We start from the raw sequence: 6,048 nt of genomic DNA, 5'->3' as shown, positions 1-6,048 counted from the left end.
GGAACCCCTGTACCCCACCTCTCTGTGCCCAGAGCAGCTAAGCCACCAACTCTGTCACCTTCACTTCACAGATGGAGTGACTGAGGCTCCAAAACTGAGTGACGTGCCAGGCCACACACCTGGCAAGGGGCACCTGGGGGAGCCCAGCGCTCCCGCTGGCTGCCCCTCTCCATCGGCGGGCCTGGCCTCTCATCCCCCCCAAACCCCCACTCCCCGAAACCCCAGGGGGGCGGGTCTTGGTCATCTTGCTCTCCCAGGGCCCCGGGGACAGTCAGTGGAACCCAGACTTGAGCCCAGGCCCACACCACCCCCTGCACTCGGTGCGCTGCAGCGCAGACAGGCCGGGCACGCGCTCCCGACCCCTGGCAGATGTGGGTGGGTGAGGGCAGGCCACTCTCGCCCCGGGAGCCTCGCCCAGGGCCCTGCGCCCAGCACCTGAGCTCCCCTTCCGGCCAACAGCAGGGTGCCTACTGGGGGGGGGGGCCACAGCCACCTGCCTGCCCACCGGGCGGAGTCTGGGAGACAGGCCTGCCCCCCAGCGCCCCCCTGCTTGGGGACCTCCCGCAGGTGAGTGGCCCTGGGCCTGCTGCCCTCCTCCCCCACAAGTGCCACCAGGGAGCCCCCAAACTCCAGACCCTCAGGGAGCCTGGGGAGCTACTTGAACCTCTGGTGGCCTGGGCATTTCTGGGAAGACACCAGGAGCCAGGAAAGCCTTCTGGGGAGTCTGAAACCCTGGGAATTTCGGGGACAAAGAGCGAGGGCCCGGGCGTAGAGCCACTGTCCGCCCTGCAGAGAGAGGGTCGGCGCGGCCCTCCTGCAGACAGGCCGGGGACACCCCGGGGACCCATCTCCTGGGCCTGGCCAGGCTTCTCGGGCAGAAACCCGAAGTGCCCGGGGCCTCCTGGCCGTCCGCCCCGCAGGTGACCAGACGCCAGCACAGCCATGCTCACGGGGGCCCCGCGTGGGGTTCAGGGTCTGCAGCCGCCACACTGGAAGCCTCGGTAGCGTCATCCCGAATTCGTGTCCTGGAAGCCACACCTGGGGGAGCGGTGGAGCCTCGGCCCCTGCAGAGCAGGTCCTCGGCTGCTCTCTGCCCCCCAGGGACCCGGGACCCCCTGAGTCCTGAGGTGGGCTCCCAGCCACTCAACCTGGGTGCGTCCTTGAGCCCAAAGAAGAGAGAATTAACATAAAATACGCCCCCGCTGGTGTGGCTCAGTGGGTTGAGCGCCGGCCTGAGAACCAAAGGGTTACCAGTTCTATTCCCAGTCGGGGCACATGCCTGGGTTGAAGGCCGGGTCCCCAGTAGGGAGCACATGAGAGGCAACCACACACTGATGTTTCTTTCTCTCTCTTTTTTATTTAAAATAAATAAATAAAATCTTTAAAAACGCAGGTGGGGGACTGAGGCAGGCTCAGGGAGCGGGGATGGGTCAGGAGCGGGGCACAGCGGGCCACGGGATGGGCGGCCCAGGCCCACACAGCCCAGAGCAGAAATCATAAGGCCCCCAGACGCGGTGCAGAGCCGGTGGGAGGAGGGTCCCCCCGCCCCGGCATGCAGAAGCCGGCCTCCACCTGCACCCCCGAGGGCCTGCCTGTCCTCTCTGCTGAGTCCCAGGGCCTGGGACAAGCACCCGACAGGGACTGGGCCACCAAGGAAGGACTTGGCCGGGCCCGAGACGGCAGCCCCAGCGGCCCACCAACCCCTCCCCACGAGCTCCCAGCCCGGGCCCAGGGCCGGACCCTCAGGAAGAAACCCCGGCGCTGGAGGTGGGAGCCTGACGGGGACCCTTAGTCTCCTCCGGTCCTGCCGTCTCAGCCAGGAGCTCTATCAGGCCCAGTGCCGGAGTTCAAGTGTGGGGACTCAGGGGGTGAGGGACACTCTCACCCTCAGAACCTTCAAGAAAGAGGCTCTTTTGTCCCCAGATCTAGAGCAGGGAGAAACCGTGGGAAGCCCTGGCGCGGCTGGGCCATCAGCTTGCTGCCGGAGAGGGGCCGGCAGGCTGGCCGGGACTGTGTCTGTGGGGCGCCCAGGGCCTGCCCGGGTAGTCGCACCAACCCGGCTGCCGGCGTAGCTCCGGCAAGGACAACCGGGAGTCCGGTGTCACTCAGGTGAGCCTGCAGGAGCCCGCGGGCCAGTCTCCAGCCCACAGAGGTTCCCCGACTACACACCTGTAGTGTGTAGTGTGCAGGCCAAGGACGGGTTGGGTCCCCAGGGTCTCTGTCCCCTCTCTGCCTCACCCTCCTCCACGCGGAAGTAACAGACCGTGTGAATGGCGGGGCCCAGGTCCTGCTCTGGGTTCACGGGCAGCCCCTCCTCTACACATGCTGGGGAGGCCACACCCCATACCATGAGCACCCCCAGGGTGCTGCGAGGGCGCCCTCCGGGGATTTTCTGATGGACTCTTGGAGCTGACTTCCCGGAGGCCCAGCCCACTCAGCTCCCACTGTGGCAGGGACCGAGCAAGCCACGTCTACAGGCCAGGGCTCGAGGCTCAGGTAGCGGGGGCCCAGCAGGCCCCTGGGCTGGGAAGGGGCAGGGCGCCCCACCCGGCTCACCTGGCAGGTTTGCAAGAGCCGGGGCAGCCTGAGCTCCGGACGTTCGGCCAGCAGCTGAAGACACCGCCTGGTGACCATCGTGAGGCCGGTTGCAGACACACAGATGCGCCGGTCACATGCACAAGCCAAAGGCCACAGGCTGCAGCCCAGGCCAGGGACCCTGTGGAAAGGGCTGTGGGGCAACAAAGCCCAGACCGCTACCCACCAGGCGCAGGGGCCCCGACGCAGGAGCCCCTGGGGCCTCTGTGCTCCGGGGTGACCAGCGCTGTGGGCTGGACGTGCAGGCCCAGAGGACGCGGAGGCAGCAGCCGGCCCGGCAGGCCTGGGCCGGGCACAGCAGACAGGCAGCTGTCCCGGGGGCGGGGGCATTCCAGGCATTTCGGCACCTCCACAAACCGGGCTTTGCTGGCCAACAAGGGTGAGACGAGGGGGCACAGGCAGGTGGGCCCCGCGCCCGCTCCCCACGTCGCAGCTGCCCCACCCGGGGCACCCCCAGCCAGGACTGGCCCCTGCTGGGTCCTCATGGGACTGATGCCACCTGCTGGGCAGAGCGGGGAATGCCACAGGGCCCGGGGGGCTGGGAGGGGAGGCCAGGCCGCTGGGTCTGAGACGCCAGCCCCCGTGGGTCCTGGGCTAGGAATGGGTGGCCGGGGCCTGTCTTCGCACCTCTCTGGGCCTCGGTCTCCCCCTCGGTGACATGGGGAGAGCGGGGGACCTGCCCCGCCCCTGGCTGCTGACCGGGCCCAGCGGGACAGAGGAGGAAGAAGGCTTGGCCCGGAGCCCGGCACACGGCCAGCAGTGAATAAATGTCTGTGTGTGTAAGTGGTTTTCAAGACACACACGGGGCCGTGGGGGTTAGGAGAAGGGGAGACACGCCCTGCCGGGGGTCAGGGGAGGCGGAGGGCCACATCCGAGCAGGGAGGCGAGCTGGGCGGGGGCGCCGCCGGTGGGGTCTCCTTTGGCCGCAGCAGGAGCAGGTGAGGTGGGGTGGGGGTGGGGACCATCGGAGGCAGCTGGCAGGCGGAGGCCGCAGATGCACGGGGCGGACAGGGGCTGCCAGCTCACGTCCCCACTGGCTCGGCGCCTGCCCAGGTTGAGTCGGCTCCCGGCCCGGCCCGGGCCCGGCCCCCCACCCTGTGCCTCCGGAGGCAGCGCCACCCCCAGAGCAGCTGGCCTGTCTCTTCCCCTCGCTCTCCCCCGGTCCCAGCTCCCCGGGCCAATAGCTTCCCCTGCTCCAGGGAGAGCCGAGGGTCATTTCAGTCCTGGTCGGAGCTGGACGCCTCTCCCCAGCCAGCTGGTCTGTCTCCTCGCGGCCAGGTCTCAGAAGGGAGTCACACTCGGGTCGCCCCCACCCCCATTCCGCGCCCCGGCTCCCCACTCCAAACGGCAGCTCACAGCCTTCCTGCAGGGCCTCCCAGGCCACCCCGGGCCCGGCCACCTGTCTCCCCACTCTGGGGCAGTCTCTCCTCAGCCCCCTCCTCCTTAATCACCCAAACACACGGGCAGCCAACCACTCTGGCCTTCCTCCACCCCCCCTCCTCCGGCTCCTCCCCTCCAGTTTACAGCTGAAACGCACACACACACACTCATGCACAAAACCAACTGTGGAATGTTTCCCTGCTTCTGAGTGGGTTTACGGCTCCAGAGAGTTCTCGGCTCACACCTGGCATCTAATCGCATTTCCTCCCCACACGTGGTCCGCTCCTACTGGGAGCCAGGGTGGGCCGGGGCCCGGCTGGGGCGGGGGGTGAGCAGGAGCTGAGGGGCAGAGAGCGGGGGGCAGGGAGGATCAGGGCTCCCTGACAGGCAGAAGGGGGGCGCCTGCCTCTCACCCCGAGCCACACGCAGGGTAGGGTCTGGTTCCCCATTTGGAAAGGGGACTGAGCTCCAAAGCACCAGACCAAACTGCTCGGTGCCCACCCGCCCCTCCCGGAGTCTCGTCCACTCTTTTCACAGAGTCAGTCATTCAGCTGTGCCCGTTGGATGCCTGCCAGGGGTCGGCTCGGGCGCCGAGGGCCACGGCAGTGAGCGGGCTGGCGAGCCCAGCGCGGTCACAACCGGAGCAAGCCCAGGGCCACAGCTCTGCCAGCGGTGGGCACTGGGGCAGGAGCCCGACGTGGTGGGGAGCCTTCCCTCCAGGCAGACGGACGTCCTCGAAGTGGAGGCGGGAGGCTGGTGGAGATGGGTGTGCCACGGGCCGGGGGCGGGGCGGCCGCGAGCAGGGCAGAGGGCCCAGGGGTCTCCGGGAAGCTCGGAGCTCGCCCCCAGAGCTACGGGGGCTTGGCAGGCGCTGAAGCCGCAGGACGGTGAGGGCAGATGTGCTGCGCAGGCCCACTCATGGCGGACAGCAGAGACGCTCCGGCCAGCTCCAGACACACAGATTTCTGGAAAGGTGCACGGCACTCCCAGAGGGAGGGGGGAGCCGCCAGGCCCAGACGGAGCCCCGGACAGGCCGCAGCCCCTGTCTGTGGCGCTGAGAGGAGCCAGCACCTCTGGCCTCGCTCCGGCTGTCCCCGCGCGCCAGGCTCCATGCCCAGGGGACAGACTCTGCACACAGCAGACCCCTGCCGGCCCAGCGACCACAGGAATGAGCCACTGGACACTATGTGGGGGGGACGTCAGGGATTTGCAGCGTAAGAATGCAACCCCCCAAACACGCACTGTCCCTGAGTGGGGCGTTCCAGAACAGGCAAGGCCGGCAGCCATGACCGAGCACCTCTGCTGCCCGAGTCCCTCACACAAGGGACACCCCAGGGTGGTGGGGACGGTGTGGTGGTCACATGCCTGTGTGCACTTGCCCAAAGTCATCGAGCTGCAGGCTTCAGATCTGTGCCTGCGGTCACATGTGACGTCATCACAGCACCCTGTCACAATAAAAAAGAAAGACGTGGGGACAAAAGCCGCTCTGCGGCTGAGACAGACCCACCAGTGGCCCAGGCACCCGGTCGTTCCAGGGAGGGGCTCCGCCTGGGCGGCCCACACACGCCCCTCATTCCTCCGCCAGAGAACCAGGGGCCCCTGCCTGGCAGCTCCCCCAAGACTCTTGCAAGAAGGGAAGGGAACTTCCGGGAGGCCAGGAACTCTGAGAAGGCGAGCAGCCCCCTCACCGCCGCCCGGTCTGTGGCCTTCCTGTGCGAAACAAAGTAACGAAGCAGCACTGGGTGTCGGTTTGGGAGTCTGGCCACCAGGGAAACCCAAGTGGGGACGAGCCAGCGAGTGAGAAGTGCGCGGGGGCCGCGAACACGTGGAACCTACCCTCGGGGTCCTTTCCGTGCTTACACGCGGCTCAGCCCGGGTTCTCTCACCTCTCGCTGCCGCAAACAGGTGGCTCCAGCCCGGGCCCCCCGAGCCCCCCATCTGGGCTCCCAGGGGCCCCGGGAGAAGAGGGTCAGGGTGGGGAGTGGGGGAGGCTGGAGAAGGTGCTGGGGGGGGGGGGGGGGGGGGCTTTCTCCTCCCAGGCTGCCGCCTCGTAAACAGAAGTGGTCTCCTCCA

This window comes from Artibeus jamaicensis, unplaced genomic scaffold, assembly GCF_021234435.1.
Source record: "Artibeus jamaicensis isolate MK-2021 breed Jamaican fruit bat unplaced genomic scaffold, CSHL_Jam_final contig_471, whole genome shotgun sequence".
NCBI lineage: Eukaryota > Metazoa > Chordata > Mammalia > Chiroptera > Phyllostomidae > Artibeus > Artibeus jamaicensis.
Note: the sequence above shows the minus strand (reverse complement) of the source record.